General features: G+C 43.0%; 1 protein-coding gene across 1 annotated transcript in view; it reads left to right on the top strand.

Annotated features, from left to right (window-relative positions):
* The window catches only part of PLEKHA2 (pleckstrin homology domain containing A2), an 856,672-nt gene that overhangs the window by 332,632 nt on the left and 502,173 nt on the right, over window positions 1–21,867 (top strand). The gene's annotated exons all lie outside the window — the stretch shown is intronic.

Genomic DNA, 21,867 nt, shown 5'->3' on the forward strand with positions numbered 1-21,867 from the left:
TGATTGCCTTGGCGAGGTCTAGATAGGGTGTGTGAACCACTTTACCCTCGTCCACAGCTTTGGTGACTGCTTCGAAAAAGTCAGTCAGGTTTAGGAAACATGATCTGTATTTCACGAACCCAAACTGAGTGGGGTCCAGAGTTTGAAGGTTACCTATGTCTTTGTTAACAAGTTCCATGATGATACATTCCATGGCTTTGCAGATCAGGCTCATCAGGCTAATGGGGAGTGGGTCCATGGTGGATCCCCCTTTGTGGAGTGGGATAACTGTAGCTGTGCACCATTCAGTAGGCACAAAGCCTGAAGTGAGGCTATGATTGAACATGGTACTTAGGTGGAGTGCCAGTTTGTTTTGTAGTTCATGCAGAACACAGCCTGGGATGTTGTCTGGTCCCATAGATGCTGTATTCTTGGCTTTGGAAAGTGCATTTTTTTACCTGTGTGGCTGTGATTATTGGGGCTTGGTATTCTTCCGGTATTGAGATGGGCCCTTTAGGGGGTGAAGGGGGGTGATGTTAACACTGCACCTGTCTGCCAGGATGTTGGAAATATCAGTTGGTTCTGTATATTTAGTGCCATTGTGCTGTAACTCAGAGCAGATCTGAGTGTTGTCATTGAGATTCTTGACATAACTATAGAATGCCTTGTGGTTGTCTTTAGAATCAGTGGCAATTTTGTTTTCATAACTAGATTTGGAGGATCTTATGAGGGATCTCAGCTTCTTACTGAGGCTGACAAGGGAGTTTTTGCAATCTTGGGATTTTACTCTTTTTTTGCAACAGTTTCTTCCTTTTGTTGTAGAGTTTGTTTATTTTGCTTTTGCGTCATCTTAAAAGTACTCAATTGTATTTATTACTGCTTGGTGTAACTCACTCTAAGCCTTTTAGTTTAAGCACTTGGGCTTCAGACCAGTTGTTTCACATTAAGAAGGTTTGTGCTCAGCACTGTAGTGGCAGGACAGGTAGCTTACATCCTTCTAAGTTGGGAACTGCTGATTGAGGGCTCAGTGTTTGTTATTCTAAAAGTGTATTGATTCTGGTTTAAGCACTTGGGCTTCAGGCCAGTTATTTTACATTAAGAGGGTTCGTGGTCTGCACTCTTGTGGGAGGAGAGGCTGGACTCTGCCCTTCTGAGCTGGGAATTTCTGGTTAAAGGTTTATAGTGCCTGCATATTTGTACTGCTTCTTACTAAATTGGTACACCTTGTTTGCTGTAGCATAGACTAGATCCAGGCCTGCTGAATCTAGTTTTGTTTGTATAACTTGAGCACTAATCCAGGCATTCTTTAAAGTATTCAATTGTATTTATTACTGCTTGGTAGTAACTTGATTAAAGTGTAGCTATCATTCAAAGTCTTTTGGATTAAGCACTTGGGCTCAGACCACTTGTTTTACATTAGGAAGGTTTGTGGCCTGCACTGTGGTGGCAGGACAGGTAGCTTACATCCTTCTAAGTTGGGAACTGCTGATTGAGGGCTCAGTGTCTGTTATTCTAAAAGTGTATTAGTTCTGGTTTAAGCAGTTAGGCTTCAGGCCAGTTATTTTACATTAAGAAGGTTCGTGGTCTGCACTTTTGTTGGAGGAGAGGCTGGACTCTGCCCTTCCGAGCTGGGGATTTCTGGTTAGAGGCTTATAGTGCCTGCATATTTGAACTGTTTCTTACTAAATTGGTACACCTTGTTTACTGTAGCATAGACTAGATCCAGGCCTGCTGAATCTAGCTTTGTTTATATAACTTGAGCACTAATCCAGGAATTCTTTAAAGTATTCAATTGTATTTATTACTGCTTGTTAGTAACTTGATTAAAGTGTAGCTATCATTCTAATCTTTTGGATTAAGCACTTGGGCTCAGACCAGTTGTTTTACATTAGGAAGGTTTGTGGCCTGCACTGTGATGGCAGGACAGGTAGCTTACATCCTTCTAAGTTGGGAACTGCTGAATGAGGGCTCAGTGTCTGTTATTCTAAAAGTGTATTAGTTCTGGTTTAAGCACTTGGGCTTCAGGCTAGTTATTTTACATTAAGAAGGTTTGTGGTCTGCACTCTTGTGGGAGGAGAGGCTGGACTCTGCCCTTCTGAGCTGGGAATTTCTGGTTAAAGGCTTATAGTGCCTGCATATTTGAACTGCTTCTTACTGGAATTGGTACACCTTGTTTGCTGTAGCATAGACTAGATCCAGGCCTGCTGAATCTAGCTTTGTTTGTAGCTTGTTTGCTTGTTATTTCCCCTGAAATGCTAATTCCACCTAAAACGCGGCTTTTCAGCGCTTCTGTGGATCCCTAGGGACATCTGCATTGCCTTCTGTACTTATTTCCTTGTTTCACTTGAAAGAAAGTTACCGCTTGTCATTTTTGCATGTAAGTTACCTGTAACACATTGCATTTACGTTACCTGGCACTTGCTCACTAAAGCAATTATATAAGTCAGCACTAAAAGATTAAAAGCACTACACCCTCACAAACTCCCCTTGAGTACCTTGTTTCCCCTTGGCCCTTTTTTTTTCAATTATAAAGGAATTCCCAATACTATTCTAGCATGTCCAAAGGTCAGTCGTCAATCTCCTCTCCGGTCCAGCTGGTGAATCTGGGAACCTTGAGGCAATGTTACAACTGTCTCATGTACACAGACAACCCTCTCCTCCTCCCAACAAATTCCAACACATGTGAGAGATGCAACCATATAGCCAAACTGGAGGCTAAGCTCTCTCAACTCAGTACTGGCGAAACTTGTCAGGAGGAGAAGGAAACCACACTCACTACAATTCCAGTCTCACATAGACTTACCACGACAGCAAACCAAATACATAAACACACAAAAACATACTCGGAGGCTCTAAATAAAAATCTGCCTAAGCAGCAGAGACCTCCAAAGCAGACACCCAAGCAACCGCTACCCCAAAACAAAACACGTGCAACACATAGCTCACAAAGCCAGTGTGCCGAACAGTCACAGCCCTTAAGGCTAAACAACACACCTGATACACATGTAGTAGGTGACTCTATCGTCAGGCACACTGACATCCCGCTCAACAGGCTGAACAAGGAGAAGGTCACAGTGAGCTGCCTGTCGGGCACTAGGATCCGCCACATAACACAAGCACTCAGGTCACTCCAAGGCAAGTACAAATATGACTCAGTCATTGTCCATGCTGGTGTGAATGACCTGAGATGTACCTCCCTGGACTACATGAAAAGAGACATAGAGGAGCTCTCTGAGCATGTGGCCCAGGCCAGTATGACCCTGACCTTGAGTAGCATCTTACCCTCACCAAGAATGATGCCACAATATGAAGACAAGATGATCAATTTCAACAATTGGCTTAAGTATTGGTGTCATTCAAAGGGGATCCAATGCCTGTCAGCCTGGGATGACATGCTCGACAGGCCACAATGCTTCACGAGGGACGGCTTGCACCTGTCACCCCTGGGCTTTCGGATATTGGCAAAGGCTCTTGCTACCCCCATAGTGCCTTTTTTAGGCAAGGCTCAAAAGACAAACCCACCTCCATAGGTATCACAAGGGATAAGAAACTAAGAGTAATGCTACTCAACGCCAGAAGTCTAAACCTCAAGATGCATGCACTCAAAACTCTCCTTAGCATGAAGAACATCGATATCTGTGCAGTAACAGAAACCTGGTTCAAGGCTCCCGAGAGCACCCCAGCACTACCAGGTTATACTTCATACCATGCTTTTCGGCCCCAAAACTTAGCCTGAACCAGAAAAGGAGGGGGAGTATCAGTATTTGTCAAAGATACCCACACCTCCAGGTTGGTGGCACAGCACGAAGCATCAGAGACTATCCATGTGCAACTAACAGTGGGTAAAACTGCCTTCCAGTTTATAGCCTGCTGCAGACCACCCTCCCAAACCCAGGAACCCCACTCGGCCTTCCTGAGAGCACTGGAAAATATGAAGGTCTCTCCAAACACCATTATATTGGGCAACTTCAACTACCCAAACATAGACTGGGAGCATTAGTCTAGCTCCAACACCCTAGCTCAAAGGTTCCTAGAATTTATAAACTCAAATGCTATGGAACAACTTGTTACCACTCCCACAAGAGGGGAAAACATACTTGACCTGATCATCACCAACATGGGGACTCTATGCTCCAGACCAGAAGTGTATCCCTCACTGGTAAGATCAGACCATAAACTAATCTCACTGAATAGTCACATCCCAACCCCATCCCCTGCCCAGACAACCACAGTGAAAAACGTCTCTAAAGCAAATTTCACACTCCTCAAAACCGATGTGGAATCCTTCAAAGCCCCCGGGCCTGTGTAAAATACGGCCCAGACTGCAGAATCCTTTATAAACGCATTCTATGAACACCTTCAGGAATGCATGGATCATGCAATCCCAAATAAAAACAAGACCCAATCCTCCAAAGGCAGGCGTCCTGTCTGGTGGACCCCAGCCATAAACAAACTATACAATAGAAGGAGGAAGCTACTACATGATAGAGCAAAATCCCAAAAAGGGAAGGCATCTCTGATCAGTGTTAGCAAAAAACTACGGGCACTCATAAAATCGTCTAAGGCCAGCTTCAAGAGAAAAATTGCACAGGACACTAAGGATAATCACAAGGCTTTCTTTAGTTATGTTAGGAACCTGGGTGGGAATTCCCAGATATGCTCAGAATTAGTCCAAAATGACAAAAAAATACACCAAACCCAAATACATTGCCAGCATCCTAGCTGAGAGGTTCAGCGCAAACTTCTCCCCCCCCTCCCCACCAAAAGGGCAAATATCTATCCGAGCAGAGTGCTGCCCCCCTGACATCTCAGATGCTCAGGTAAGAGCTGCCCTCTCCAAAGCAAAAAACACAGCATCAATGGGACCAGACAGTGTCCCGGGCTGCATCCTACATGAACTCCAAGAAGAGCTAAACCCAAACATAAAACTACTGTTCAATCTCAGCCTTACCACAGGATATGTACCCAAAGAGTGGCGTACAGCAACAGTGGTCCCGCTCCACAAAGGTGGTGCCTCAACGGATCCTGGAAACTATCGCCCCATAAGCCTGACTAGCTTGGTCTGCAAAGCTATGGAAAGGATCATCATGGACCTCATAGAAAACGATATTGGGGACCTACAAACACTGGATCCTACCCAGTATGGCTTTGTTAAGGGCAGATCCTGCCTCTTAAACCTGGTCGATTTCTTTGAAACAGTCACCAAGGCCATTAACGAGGGGAAGGTGGTCCACACAGCCTACATGGACCTCGCAAAAGCCTTCGATACAATACCCCACTCGGGCATTATAGATAAGCTCACCAGCTTAAATATAAACCCCTATGTCACTAGATGGGTTGCAAACTGGCTCAAGGACAGAACCCACATGGTTAGAATTGCTGGAGCCATGTCACACTCCAAACCAGTTACAAGTGGCGTCCCACAAGGCTCAGTCCTGGGACCTCTCCTGTTCGGTATATATTTCTCGGAGGTACAGGCCAACATGGAAGGACTGTGGCTGACCAAGTTCGCAGATGACTGCAATCTGGGTGCTATAATCGACTCTCCAGCCGATACAAGCATCCTACAAAAGGGCCTCATAGAAACAGACAACTGGTGCCAGAGCCATGGCCTCAAGCTAAACGCCAAAAAGTGTATAGTCATCCCCTTTGGCAAAAACAAAGTGCCCACAAATTACCACATAGGTGGTATTCCATTAAGTACAGAAGAAGTAATTAGGGACCTGGGGACCCAAGTTGATAGCAATCTCTCATTTGACAACCACGTGGCCAAAGTGGTTAGAAAAACATTTTATATAGCCCACCTAATCATGAAGGGATTCACATCTAGATTAGGGGAGGTCATCATGCCTCTTTACTCATCCCTCATCAGGCCCATAATTGAGTACAATGCCCGTTTTGGGATGTACCTTACCAGACACCTGCAGCAACTGGAAAGACCCCAAAAGTACCTCACCAAGAGGATCAAAGGGCTCAAACAGATGCCATATGCTGCCCGGTTAAAGAAACTCCAGCTCTACTCAGTGCCATACCGCCTGCTCAGAGGTGATCTGTGCCTGATGTATAAAGCCATGTCCAACCCGGAATTAATGGACATGCTACACCTCAGAAAATCCAAATCCCATCGAGCTACGCGCTCGAGAGACTTGAACCTCAGCACTGAAATAAATAGGACATGCTGTAAAGACAGATTCATAACCCAGAGGCTCCCTTCACTCTGGAATAAAATCCCAGTCCAGGTTAGGCAGAGTCCCTCATTAACTCTCTTCAAGAGGAATCTTGATGAGTGGATGGGGGATCGTTGGTTTACTCCGGGTATCACTTCTGTGTCACTGTAAGACAGAGGCACAGTATACTAACCTCGAAAAAGGGCATAGCAAAATTAATTTAAAATGGGTGGCAAAAGCCAAACACACTCTGGCTAGGCTTATAAATGCCCTAGGGCAGATAGCCTAGTATGAATCTATGAACCAGATTGGCTTCATTTTTTTGGAGGAGAGCATCTTGGTTTTATTTGGGATGGCACGGTCCATGCTCTCGTGTATGTGTTCATACAGTGCATTGGTGTAAGATTCAACAGTCATACTTCTACTTTCCTTCTGCATGGGTGTCGTGACATTTGCCACTTCTGTCTTGAGAAGCATGAAGTTGGCTTTGGAGAAGTTTTTTTACGGTGGTTTCCTTAATGGGGGTGGGGGAGGGATGTGGATGTCTAGGATGATCAGCTTATGGGTGGATCTGGCCAACGAGGAATAGACCTCTGGTGTGGAGCATTGGTCGCCCATGTTGGTAATGACTAGGTCTAGGATATTGGTGTCCTTGAAGGGGGTATGGATCAGTTGATCCAAGGAGTTGGTATTTATGAATTCCAAGAATCATTGAGCAAATGTGTTGGTACATGATTAGTTTTCCTAGTTTATGGTGGGGTAGTTGAAGTCTCCCAGTATTAGGGTATTTGGTTGTACCTTAATACTTTCTAGTATGTTGCAAAAGATGGAGTGGGAATCATGGGGCATGGTGGGGGATCTGTAGCAAGCTACAATTTGGATTGCAGTCTTGCCTAGTGTTAGTTGCACATGGAGAATCTTGGATGCATTATGTTGGGCAACTAGCCTGGAGGTGTTGAATATGGACACCCCTCCACCTTTAGTGTTTTGGTCCAGGTTAGTTAGCCGAAAGGTGTGGTATGAATTGTAGCCTGGTATTGCAGGGGTGGTCTCTGGAGCCTTGAACCAGGTCTCTGTCACTGCACAGATGTCGATGTTCTCCATTTTGAAGAGTGCCTCGAGTGATTGGATTTTGAGGTTTAGACTTCTAGCACTGAGTAGCATTACCCTCAGATTTTGCTTGCTTGTAACTTTTATGGTGGTAATTTTGTCATTTGAACCCTGCCTAAAAAAGGCACTATAGGGGTGGCAAGAGCCTTAGCCAGTATCTGGAATCCTAGGGGCGACAGGTGCAGACCATCTCTGGCAAAGCATCATGGTCTGCCAATCATGTCATCCCAGGCAGACAGATATTGGATCCCCGTAGAATGACACCAGAAGCTTAGTCAATTTTTTAAATCAGTCATTTTATCCTTGTACTGTGGTATCATTCTAGGCAATGGCAGGATGCTACTCAGGGCTAGGGTCATACCTGCCTGGCTACAAGATCAGAGAGCTCCTCTATGTCTCTTTTCATGTAGTCCAGGGAGGTACATCTCAGGTCATTCACTCCAACATGGACAATGACAGAGTCATATTTGTACTTTTGTGGAGTGACCTGAGTGAGTGCTTTATGTGGTGGATCCTGGCACCTGACAGGCATTTAACCATAATTTTCTCCTTGTTTAGCCTGGTGAGTGAGACATCAGTGTGCCTGACCGTAGAGCTATATGTGACTAGTGTGTTGGGTATGTTCTCTTGCCTTAGGGGCTGAGGTTGTGTAGCCCACTGGTTTTGTGAGCTATGTGTTGCTTGTGTTGTGTTGGGAAGAGATGGTTGTTTGTGTTTCAGCTTCAAAGGTCTCTGTTGCTTGAGCAGATTTTTATTAAGGGCCTGTGTGAATGTAGGTGTGCGTTTTGTGCGACTATGTGTAACAACAATCTCCTGTATTCTCCATATGTCTGGACTATGGGGTAGGGTTGCAAGACGGAAGCCTTTTTTTACACAGTAAAACATCCAGGCCCAGCTAAAATTTGCAAAACAATACATCAAATCTCCCAAAAGCATGTGGGAAAATGTGTTTTGGTCTAATGAGACCAAAGTTGAACTTTTTGGCCACAATTCCAAAAGGTATTTTTGGTGCAAAAACAACACTTCACATCACCAAAAGAACATCACCAAAAGAACACTATCCTCATGATGAAGCATGGTGGTGGCAGTATCATGCTTTGGGTTGTTTTTCTTCAGCTGGAACTAGGGCTTTAGTCAAGGTGGAGGGAATTATGAACAGTACCAAATACCAGTCACTTTTGGTCCAAAACCTTCAGACATCTGCTAGAAAGATAAAGATGAAGAGCAATTTCACCTTTCAACATGACAATGACCCCAAGCATGCATTCAGATCAACAAAAGAATGGCTTCACTAGAAGAAAATTAAAGTTTTGGAATGGCCCAGCCACAGCTTAGACCGAAATCCAATAGAAAATCTGTGGGGTGACCTGAAGAGCGCTGTGCACAAGAGATGCCCTGGCAATCTGACAGACTGGGAGCACTTTTGCAAGGAAGAGTGGGTAAATATTGCCAAGTCAAGATGTGCCATGCTGATAGACTCCTATCCAAGAAGACTGAATGCTGTAATTAAATCAAAAGGTGCTTCAACAAAGTATTAGTATAAGGGTGTGCAGACACAACAGAGTATTAGTTTAAGGGTGTGCACACTTATGCAGCCAGCGTATTGTACATTTTTTTATTTTTGATATTTATTTCCCCTAACAGCTTTGTTTGTTTTTCAATTGAATTGTACAGGTTATAGGTCACATTAAAGGTGGGAAAAGTTTTGAAATTATTTATTGTGGTCTCGTTTTTTATATCATAAAAACCTGGCATTTTAACAGGGGTGTGTACACTTTTTATATCCGCTGTACATATCCACTGTACATTTGTGTAGAATGGATAGGAGAATGGAATGCAAATCTCAAGGCACATAGGATGAAACTAAGCACAGATAAGAAGGTAGTAATAGCAGCAAATTGGGGAAATCAGAAGAAGATGAGAACAGAGATAAAAGGGAATATAGTGGAACAGGTAAACAGCTTCAAGTATCTGGGAGGAGTAGTTGAAGAGAAGGGTAGTCTGAATGAAGAGGTCAAAGCTAGAATCAGAGAGGCGCAACCAACTGGCATAGACTATCAGGTGTAGTCTATGACAGAAGAATGCTAAAGAAGCTGAAAAATAAGGTGTACAAGGCAGTGGTGTGACCAGTACTACTGTATGGTACAGAAACCTGGGCAGTAAAGGCAGAGCAGTTGAAGAAGCTAGAGGTGATGGAAATGAAGTGCCTGAAATGGGTGATAGGATGGACACTGTGGGACAGATGAAGAAATGAGGACATAAGAGCAGAAGCCAAAGTAGCTCCAATTGCAGAAAAGATCAAAGAGAACAGCTTACGGTGATTTGGAAACATATGTAGAAAAGCAGAAAACAATCTGGTGAGGAAGATTTGGGACAAACAGGAAGAAAGTAAGAGGATGTGAGGACATTCAGCAAAGAGTTGGATTGATTGCGTGAAAAAAGATCTGCGACAGTCAGGCATGAGTGTTGAAGAAGGCAGGAGTGTGGCACTGAATTGAGAGTTGGCGACAGTTAACATGATACCCTGACCCCATGTAGAAAAATGGGAAAAAGGGGGCTGATGATGGTGATGATTTGTGTAGAATGGACCCTACTTTGGTGCAAGGTTTAGTAAGTTAACATACTTGAAGAATCTTTTCTTGTTGCCCTTCTTATTTGCCAAGCATTCCTTAAATGTTGCTTTTGCATGAATGACAGGTCTTTTCACATTTCTAGTGGAAGTTTTCTTTACTTTTTATAAGGTGAAAGGAAGTAGAGTCCTTCCAATAGAAAATAGTCAATAAGAGAACTAAAAAGTTTTACATTTCTTATAAATGTAATACTTGGGATTTTTATTGATTAAATATGTTGTTAGCTTATTCTACATACTAAGGGGATAGATCTGGCTTAAAGTAGACCTATCACAGTTTAAGAAATACATGAATGAATGGATAAAAAAATAAATACATACATTCATACATACATACATAAACACAATGCTTATTGATGTGCTGTAGTACATTGGAAAGAAAAAAAATACTGCATGAACATTGCTCAGTACATAGTTAAGAAATAAATAGTGAGATACAGAAGTGCCTAGGAAAGAGAACAGTTGTATAATTTTATGTTGCAAGTACATCACACTGCAAATACCATATTATCAAACTGACATATAAGTGTTTAGAAAACAAATCTAGTGTCGATGTATGGTAGTCAAGTAAAGTTACAAAAATGTGGACTTTGTTCCCCTATGACTGAGGACGCTTCCTTGGTGCTATGGTTGCCTTTGGTCTCTGCTGCATTCTGTATTTTAAAAATGGAAATTGATTGTGCACAGCTGACCATTGCTGCAATTTATTATGACATTGCTTGCCCTGCCGAACACGTCCAAATGTGAAGACATCTGTAGGACTCTGTTGATGGAAACCTACATAAGTAGTTCAAGGCTTCTTGTGTATCCGCACTGTTTACCTCATCATACACAAATGCTCATACATAGTTTAGTTCTTCTTATAAAGTAATAAAGATTTTCATATCCAGCGGAAAGAAAATCTCGAAAATGACTGGGTATGGCATTCTGAACTTCAGCTGCTTTTCCCTGACTTTCACACAGTTGTCAGGAATTAGGTATACTTCCTTTATATTTAAACTGAGAAATATCAGCATCAACATCAGCCTCCCTTTCTCCTATTTTGTACACGGGGCCACTGGATGGCTAGCTGTACTGCAGTTGTTCTTCCATGGAACTCACACACACACACACACACACACACACACACACACACACACACACACACACATATCCACCTACAGTCAATTTAGGTGTCAGCCTCTTTGGAATGCGGAAGGAAACTTCAGTGCCCAGAGAAAATGTACACAAACTATTATAAAAAAAAGGAAGAAACAAGATTTGGTCTTTTAGATACCCGCTCTCAAATTATACCAAAATATGCAGAGGTTGCATGGCTGCTACCACTGGCCTCCTGGACAAAAACAAAAACACAACAGTATGCACTTTAATTGTAATCAATTTACCTGCAGGCTTATCTAGCCTGTCATCTTGTTTGTCATGAGCACGGCATAGTCCATTGTTCTTTCTCTGGCACTCCGTTCACATACATATTCTTTCTCCATGTTGTATCCCCTTTCCTCATTTTACTTATGTCTGGACTCTGCTAATTTCATTTCCGAACTGAAGAATTGTTCCTTCCTGCCCTTTTGCTCTTGCTGCAGTGCCAGAATGGCATTTGTCTGGTATTTCAGTATGTTTTTAACTTTGTTACATTTTTTAATGTTTTTTTCAATACACTTCTGTAATTTGCTGTTAACTTTTTGGATTTCCACCAGGATTGTCTCTAATGATATCTACAGCCTCACTGGTGACATATACATTCGGAATTTCATTAAGAATAGCCGCTTCCATCTTTCCACCATGCAGCTAGTCCAGGCTCCCAGGATTATGGTAGCATAGGCCCGATTTGCATTTTCTCATAACTTTCCTCTTTTATGCTTGCCGAGCTACCACTTAAAAATGCTCTACAGTCATCTGAAAACAAAAAAATATAATTTATAGCCAAATTACTAAAGGTAAAAGTAGATTAAAAACATTACCAAAGAATTCCTTTTGCAAACTGTGAACATCATCATTTAATAAGTGGGGGGAGCTGAGAGACAGTATTGCTCTTATATTTAGAAATATCTGTAGTTAATTGAAGCGTTTGTGTGGTCTGCATTGCTCTGAGTATCACTCATCTCTGCATTTAATTTTGATCTGAAGTTCTTTATTTAAGGTTTGATCACTTCTAGTTTGTATCTTATCTTGTATTACATTTGTTTTATTTTAAGTTTTCTGTTCTGTTGGTGTTTTAAGAGTTCTTGGCTAGGATCAGTTAAAAAAAGTTACCAAAACTTCCTTTGCAAACTGTGAATAGAATCAGTTAATTAGTGGGAGGAGCTGAGAGACAGTATTGCTCTTTTATTTAGAAATATCTATAGTTAGCTGAAGTGGTTGTGTGGTCTGCATTGCTCTGATTATCACTCATCTCTGCATTTAATTTTGATTTGAAGCTCTTTATTTAAGGTTTGATCACTTCTATTTTGTATCTTATTCTAGTATTACATTTGTTTTGTTTTAAGTTTCCTGTTCTGTTGGAGTTTTAAGAGTCCCCCCTCCCACTCAGTCCTTATTGTGTTCTTAAATTTGGTGGCTTTTCAGTTGCCCACCCCCTACTATAAATCTCATTTTGGACACTCCTCTCAATCCCATCTCATCAGCTTATTTTACTGAGTAGAGAGAGATCATTTGGAAAGGCCCACCCCCCTTACTTTCTCAACCTTAAATTATTGAGTTTCATCCCTTCCCACTTAAACCTAAAAATGCACTTTATTCCTCTGCTTTTACTGTATTTGTGTTTCTTCCTACTTTATTACTTTATTTTGCTTTTGCTGCCTGTTCTTAAAAGTAATCAGTTGCTTTTATTCTGCTGCATTTCTTACTGCTTGTTAGTAGCCTGTTAACTGTTATTCGAAGCCTTTTTGTTTAAACACTTGGGCTTCAGGCCAGTTGTTTTACATTAAGAAGGTTGTGGCTTGCACACTTGTGGCAGGAGAGGTAGTTTACATCCTTCTAAGTTGGGAGTTGCTGGTTGAAGGCTTAGTGTCTGTTATTCCAAAAGTGTCTTAGTTTTGGTTTAAGCACTTGGGTCCAGGCCAGTTATTTTATATTAAGAAGATTTGTGGTCTGCACTCTTGTGGGAGGAGAGGGTAGGTTCTGCCCTTCTGAACTGGGAATTGCTGGTTAAAGGCTTACTGTGCTTGCTTATTTGAACTGTTTCTTTCTGAAATTGGTGCACCTTGTTTGCTGTACCATAGACTAGATTCAGACCTGCTAGGTTTAGCTTCGTTTGTATAACTTGAGCACTAATCCAGGCCATCTTTTTTGGAGAGGGTTCCCCTGCAACCTAGTGGCAGGAGTGTGCAGTTAGAACTTGTCTGATTAAAGACTGCTAGAACAGGGCTCCATTTTGAGCTATTTTATTGGTTAATTGGTTAATTTGTTTAACTCAGTTTGCTCTTGTTTGCTACTGTTATATTTAAGTGCGTATCTGCTCTGTTAAATTGACCTAAACAGAGTTTAAATATCTTTAGCATAGTCTGGTTACAGGTTTTATTCATATCCGTTTGTGGGATTCCTGTGTTTCCTGCTACACCAACTTGTGCTGACCAGGGCCTGCCTGTATATAGTGGGAGTAAGTGAACTGGTTGGAAATGGTCTGGCATAGGGTGTTGAGCTAAGAGCTCAGAGACAAGTGTTGATTGGTGAATTCCAGTGTTTCTATTTTACTTTCGTTTTTGTGCCCTTTAAACCCAGCATTTGCATGGGTTTGTGCTTGTTTGCCTGTTGCGCATCACCATTGTGCTGTCTTAATCCTTTGTGAAGTATCTCAGTTGCATTTTTTCCCTTACCAGCACTCCTGTGTGAGTGAGACCCTTGCCTGCAGCTACTGTACTGATTTTATCCAGCCCTACTCATACCTATAGGTAGTCTTCTCAGATAGTACCCACTTTGGTATCCCTGGCCTCACTTCTGCAGATTCTGATAACCATGGATGGACAATTTCCTATGGTTTCTCGTGCTACTCTGGTTAATATGGGCATCCTGAGACAGTATAGCAACTGCCTTATGTACAGAGACAACCCTCTACTACCACCTAGGAACACAATATGTGACAGATGCAGTCACATTAAGAACCTAGAATCCTTGCTGTCTCAGTCACAAGCTAGTACATCTGGCACTGAGAAGGTAGTCTGCAGAAACACAAGGAACACAACACCACTAACACCACCGACATACATACAACACACTCCTACACATGTGGGGGTTCTCAACAAAAGCACACCTAAAAAAAAGAGACCTCCGAAGCAAAAACACACACACACATCACAACCCACAGCACCAAGCAACACACATAGTACACATGTCTGTGTCTCACAGCCTCTAAAGCCCTACCACAAACCCAACATACTAATCATAGGAGACTCTATTATGAGACACACAGATGTGCCCCTCACCAGGCTAGACAAGGAGAAAGTCACAGTAAGTTGCTTGTCAGGTGCTAGAATGAGCCATATCATGCACACACTCAAGTCTCTTGACAACAGGTACTGTTATGACTCTGTCATAGTTCATGTTGGTGTGAATGACTTGAGATGTACCTCTCTGGACTATATGAAGAGAGACATGATTGAAGTGGCTGAATATGTGTCCCAGGCAGGTATGTCCCTAGCCTTAAGCAGCATCCTACCATCACCCAGAATGATACCTCAATACAAACAGAAAATGATTGGCTTTAACAATTGGCTGAGTTTCTGGTGTCATTCCAAGGGGATCCAGTACCTGACAGCCTGGGAGGACATGATTGATAGACCATGATGCTTTCCAGAGATGGCCTTCATCTGTCTCCCCTGGGCTTTAGGCTTCTGGCAAAGGCTGTTGCCTCCCCCATAGTGCCTTTTTTCAGCAAAGTCATGAGCACAAAATTACCAACATGAAAGTTTTTATAAATGAAATTTAAAGGTCATGATGCTAAACGCTAGAAGTCTTGGCATGAAACTGCATATATTGCAAGCATTCCTTGCTTTGGAGGATGCTGACATTTGTGCAGTCAGTGAAAACTGGTGAAAAGCTGTGGAGAGCACCCCAACCTTATCAGTTTTCTCACCCTACCATACTTTTAGTCCCCACTTGGAAAGCTGCAAAGCCAAAGGAGGTGAAGTTTCAATATTTATCAAAGACATACACATGTCCAGGCTGGTCAAATGGAGTGACGCACAGGAGACACTCCAAGTGCAGTAAACTGTTGCCAAAATACCTATTCAAATAATAGCTAGCTACAGACCCCCAACCATGACTCAGGATGCCCACTCCACCTATCTGGACTTACTTGAATCCATCAAGATTCAACCCTCTACCCTGATCCTGGGTGACTTTAACTACCCAACCATAGAGTGGAAGACCTATTCTAGCCCAAACATGAACTCCCAGAGATTCCTCGACTTTATCAATGCCAGTGCATTGGATCAGCTGGTCGACACCCCTACGAGGGGTGAAAATATCCTGTACCTGGTCCTAACTAACATGAGTAGCCACTCCTACAGTGTCATCCTCCTTGGTAAGATCCGACCATAAAGCAATCACTTTTGAAGTCAGCATCTCCCTGACCCCCCCCCCCCCAATCAGGGTCAAACGAAAAAACTTTTCCAAAGCTGACTACAATCTCCTCAGAGCAGGTATAAGCAGCTTCACAGCCACCATCTCTTCAGTTGGAACTAGCACTAATGTCCAAGCCTACACCAAAAAACTATATGAGCACCTACATAGCTGTATGGACTCAGCAATACCTGACAGGACCAAATCACCTTCCTCAAGGAAGAGTAAACCTGACAGCAACAGTAAACAAAGTCTATAATAAAGGAAACATTTGCTGTCCAGGGCCAAGAAGGAGCATGTGCCAAGTTGGAAGCAATCTCTCCTTTGTCTGAACAAGCAAATAAGGTCACTGGTGAAATCCTCTAAGGCTAATGCCGAGTCCAAATTAGCCACATCCACCAAGGACAACCACAAGGCCTTGTACACATATGTCTACAATCTCAAAGGCAGTACCCAAATCTGCTCTGAAATGGTGGTAAATAACACCATATACACAAATGCCATAGATATAGCCAACCTGCTGGCAGACAGGTTCAGTAAAAACGTCACCCCCCATTCCCCCAATCTGTAAACCAGGACATCCCCAGCACCTGTCCCCTCCCCACATCACCAGGGAACAGGTTCTTAATGCCCTCTCAAAGGCAAAAAATACAGTCTCCTTGTGACCCAGTAACATCCCTGGCTGTATCCTACATGAACTCAGGCATGAGCTCTCAGCTCCATTAGACACCCTATTCAACCAAAACCTGAGCACCGGCTTCATCCCAGCTGAATGGAGGACAGCCAGTGTCATCCCTCTACACAAAGGTGGAATGTCCACTGACCCAGGCAATTATAGGCCCATCAGCCTAAATAGCCTGACCTGAAAGGCCATGGAATGCATTATCATGCGCCTTATAAACAAGGACATTGGCAACCTTCAAAAGCTTGACCCCACACAGTTTGGCTTTGTCAAAGTGAGATCATGCCTGTTAAACTTGGTCGACTTATTTGAAACAATCTCCAAAACCATGGACAAGGGGAAGACAGTGCACACTGCCTACCTTGACCTAGCCAAAGACTTTGACACTATTCCCCATGTGGGCATAATAGATAAACTCTCCCAGCTAGGCATCGATCTGTATGTTACCAGATGAGTAGCTAACTGGCTCACTGATAGAACCCACTCAGTCAAAGTAGGGTAAGCCACCTCTAGTAGTAGACCCATAACGAGTGGTGTACCTCAAGGATCAGTCTTGGGGTCTCTACTGTTTGAGATATACTTTTCTGATGTGCAAGCCAAAACCAGTGGTCTGAAGCTGACCAAGACTGCATATGACTGCAAGCTGGGCACTGTCTTAAATTCCCCTAGTGATGCGAACATCCCCTCCAAGAGGGCCTTACCCAAACTAATGACTGGTGCCAGAAGCATGACCTCAAACCGAATGCCAAGAAATGCATCATTATCCCCCACTAATTATCACATTAATAACAATGTTCTAAGCATGCAATCAGTCATGAGGGACTTGGGCACTCAGGTTGATAGCAACCTGACTTTTGACCACCACGTTGCCTCCGTTGTATGAAGGCTTTCTACATGGCCCACCTCATAAATAAGGGTATTTCATCCAGGAACAAGGAGGTCATAACATCCCTGTACTCCTCCCTTATCAGACCCATTATCAAGTACAATGCACCCTTCGGCATGTTCCTTGCCAAGCACATGCAGCAGTTGGAGAGACCACAGAGGTTCCTGACCAGGAAAATCCAGGGTCTCAAACACCTGTCCTATACAGATAGGCTAAAAGCCCTGTCCGTGTACTCAGTCTCATACTGACTGCTCAGTGGTGACCTGTGTCTGGCATACAAGGCCATTTCAGACCCAGCCTTGATGGAGTTGCTATATGTCCAGAAAGCAAATTCCACTTGCGCAACCCGCATGCAAGGCCTTAACCTGGTCTGTGACATTAATAGAACTTGTTGGTGGGATAGATTTGTGTCCCAAAGACTCCCCTGTCTGTGGAATAGACTCCCTCTCCATGTCAAGCAGAGTACCTCTGTAGCTTTCATTAAGAGGAACCTGGACGACTGGATGGAAAACAGAAACTACACCCCTGATATCCCACCTGTGTCCCTGCTGGACAGGGGAAACAGGTGGTGACTTTGAGGAAACATGGGCAAAATTCTTGGCTAGGCTTATAATGGCCTCTGGGCCAATAACCTAGTATCATGCTATGAACCTATGAACCTATAAGACACCTCACTCACTGAAGCATAGTGAGATCTACTGTGATGCCACAGCTATTGACAACAAAATGTGTATAAATACTGCTGCACTGGGTATACTTGTAGACCATATTGGAGAGCGTTGGCATCATTTTGTAGTTGTCATATGTGGTTATTTAAAGCCAGTTTTCCCATTTACATTTGAGAAGAATATACCAAAAAGAAATGACCCAATATAAAACCCTGTAGAGCATGAATTATAATCCCTATGGGCTATATAAGTAACCCCAGTTTGACACAGCAATGTCCTGTTGCTTAACCAGTGTTTTACCTATTGAGTTACATGTAGCCTGAAATCTTGAAATGTGATACTTTTACTTTACCAATTATTCCCTTTCACACAGTAATGTTGAATGTATTAGTAAGGTCAAGATAAACAGCATGCACTGTTGGTGCTTCATCAAATGGTGCTAATATCACTTCAAAGGATGCCGCAAGATTCATAAGACAAAGTCACCTCTTTACAAACCTATACTGTTCCATATCTAACAGAAAAAGGTGTCCTGTGTCATTAGAGAAGTTCCGCTGGGACTCTGTCCACAGTTTTATATTAAACGCTGGCCAGGTTGATTAGTCTAAAGTTGTTTAGGTCTGATATGAGCCCTACCCTCCTTCTAGTTTGTGAATTGGTATCACTAAAGTCTGTCACTATATGTAAGTGACATGCCCAGATGCTAACATGTTGTTCAACACGATGGATTGTTATTGAATTAGGTTTTCCTTGATTTTATTTTTAGGGAATCATAGGATTATAGGAGGTTACTAGGCTATTGGCCATAAGGTCTTTACAAGCCTAGCCACGTTTTACCCTTTTTCCCTCATAGACCAAGAGAAATAGTGTGTATTAGCAAGCAAATTTATGATCAGCACCAACTGTCCCTATCCAAAAGGGACATAGATGAAACCCCCAGTGTGAATCTACAATTTCCTATCTAATTGTCCAAGTTATATTTAAATAGTATCATTAATGGCTCTGTTTAACTTGAATTGGGAGTTTGTTCCAGAGGTGTGGCAGCCTCTGGGAGACATATCTGTTTCTCCAGTAAGTCCTGTTTATGTTGTGGGCCAGGTTAAGTTCTCAAGAGTGAGTGAGTCTTGTCACATTAGATTTGCAGATGTGCAGCATTTCCATTAAGGCAAGGTCTGACTCTGCTCTGTAGGCAAGGTAGGCCAAGTCACCTCTAAGCAGGCTATACAATACAGAGTATAGTGACAGTGCCTTCAGTCTGTCCATGTAGGTTATGTGATGAAGGCCTTGAATTTTCTTGGTGAGAAACCTCTGAGGTCTCTCCAGATGCTGCAGGTGCCTGGTGAGGTACATACAGAAGGGGGCATTGTACTCTGTTATTGGTCTGATGAGGGATGAGTACAGAGGAGTTATAATTTCCTTCATTTTGGATGTTATTCCCTTACTTATGAGCTGGGCAACATAGAAGGCATTTCTCACCACTGTGCCACATGATGATCGAAGTTAAAGCTGCTATCAACCTGCATTCCCAAGTCTGTCACCACTGGGTTTGTACTTAGGGGGGGTATTGTTAATGTTGTAATTTGCTGGGACTTCACTTTAACCAAAGGGGATGACAGTATATTTTTTTTGCGTTAAGTTTAAGTCCGTGGCTGTGGCACCAATCATTTGTCTGTGTAAGCCCTTTTTGTAGTACTGTGACATCATTTTGGGTTTCAGTGATTACACCCAGTTTGCAGACATCAGCAAACTTGGTAAGCCATGGTCCATCTATTTTTGCATGAAATTCTGAGAAATAGATTCCAAACAGAAGTGGACCTAGCACAGATCCTTGTGGAACACCACTAGTAACAGGTCTGCTTGTAGAGGTGGAATCCCCTACTTTGACTGTATGCATTCTGTCAGTGAGCCAGTTGGCTACCTATGTAATGACACATGGGTTTATCCCCAGCTGGGTGAGTTTATCAATGATGCCTGAGTGAGGGTTAGTGTCAAAGGCCTTGGCTAAATCGAGATAGGCAGTATGCACTGTTCTGCCTTCATCCAAGGCTTTGGTGACATTTTCAAAGAAGTCCACCAAGTTTAACAAGCATGATCTGCCTTTAACAAAACCAAATTGGGTCAAGTCAAGAGTTTGAAGGTCTCCTGTATCCTGGTTGACTAGGTCCATAATGATTCTTTCCATGGCCTTACAGATAAGACTGGTTAGGCTTATGGGTCTATAATTCCCAGGGTTGGTTGTGGGACCCCCTTTGTGCAAAGGGGTCACAGTTGCAGTTTTCCATTTGGGTGAGACAAAGCCAGCAGCTCCTGTTGTAGACCTTTCAGTAAGCAGCCTGGGATGTTGTCCAGTCCCATAGAGGCTGTGGTTTTGGCCTTGGAGAGGGCGGTTATGACCTTCTCATTGGAAGTACTAGGTAGGCGACTAGTGACATGTATATTTTTGGGTATGGTTGGTGGGGAAATTGGGGTGAAGTTTTCACCTAACCTGTTGCAGGTTGGCAATTTTCGCAGGTTCCATAGGGCTGGTACCATCTAATACTAGTTTAGTGCAAGTCTGAGCCTTCCCTTTAAGATTTTGGATGTTGTTATAGAATGCCTTGTAATTATCCTTAGTGAGAGGATGCTAATTTGGTTTAGTATTTAGCTCTGGAGGACTTATCAAGATGTCTGATTTGCTTATGAAAGCTGTGGAGGATGTCTTTCCTCTGCTGAGACCTTTCATTCTTGTTGTTAATCAGCAGTTTCTTTCTCTTGTTGTATAAGCTATAAGCTATGTATACTGGATGTCCACTAGGGTGGTTTGTTTTTTTCATGAGGATCCTGGTTTAATCCATTCAGGTATGGTTGAGTCTATACACGTATATAGGTGTTTCTACAAGGCTTTAGTGTACTCCTCATTATGGGAGATACTGCTGTTGCTGGTGAGCAGGGGTTTGAAACTGTTTATGCCATTGCATAGAAGGCCATAGTTTGCTTTGTAGAAATATTTTAACCTTTATGCTCGGGGGGGGGGGGGTTGTCAGTTGTGATCTTTACTGTGAATGACACAGATTTGTGATCTGACCTTACCCTGGAGGGCCCCACTCATGGAGAGGTGCAGTGATCTGTCATGTTGGTGAGCACTAGGTCAAGGATATTTGAGCCCCCTTGTGGTGGTGCTATCTGTTCCAGTGCATTTGTGTTAACAAAGTCCAGGAACCATAGGGCAAGCCAGGAACCATAGGGCAAGCTTCTTAGTGCTCGTATATGTTGCCCAGTCAATGGAGGGACAGTTAAAGTCACCCATGACTAGAATGTTTGGCTATATCATGAGTGACTCAAGTAGGTTCAGGTAGGCAGTGAAGTTTACCTGGTTCATGGTGGGGGACCTACAGCTAACAGTCATGTGGAGGGGGGGTCTTTCCTACAATTAGCTGGACTTGGAGTAGCTTTAGGGAGTAATACTGTTTAGCCAGTCTTGAGGTGTCCTTTGATGAAGATGGCTGCACCTACCCCCTTTGGTTCTTTCACATTCATTTTGCAGTCTGAATATGTGGAAGGCACTGTAGCCTTATATGGCCAGGGTACACTCTGTGGCCTTGAACCATGTCTCTAATACTGCACATATTTCTGTGTCTTCCATAGTAAGGAATGCTTCCAGTGAGTGCAGTTTCTGATTTAGACTCCTAACCTTAATCAGCATAACCTTAAATTTGTCTGTAGAATATCATTTTACATCAGGAATTTTGTTCTTATGACATTTCCTAAAAAAGGCACTATGGGGTAGATAAGTACCTTAGTCAGTAACCAAAAGCTAAGAGGTGACAGGTGAAGACCATCCATGGCAAAGCAAGATGGTCTTGCGACCATATCATCCCAGGCTGACAGATATGGATCCCCTTGGACTGACACGAGAAGCTAAGCCAATTGTTAAAGTCAATCATTTGTTGTGTGTAGTGAAGCGTCATCCTGGCTGAAGGTAGATTGCTGCTTTGGACTAGGGACATACCTGCATGGGACACATAATCAGTGAGCTCAGTCATGTCTCTCTTCATATAGTCCAGTGAGGTATGTCTCAAGGTTTTCACTCCAACATGGACTATGACAGAGTCATAACAGCACTTGATTGGCAGATCCTGGCACCTGACAGGCAGCTGACCATGACCTTCTCCTTGTCCAGCCTGGTGAGTGGGACATCTGTGTGTGAC

Source organism: Protopterus annectens, chromosome 9.part0 (genome assembly GCF_019279795.1).
Source record: "Protopterus annectens isolate FY-2018-M chromosome 9.part0, PAN1.0, whole genome shotgun sequence".
NCBI classification, from domain to species: Eukaryota; Metazoa; Chordata; order Ceratodontiformes; family Protopteridae; genus Protopterus; species Protopterus annectens.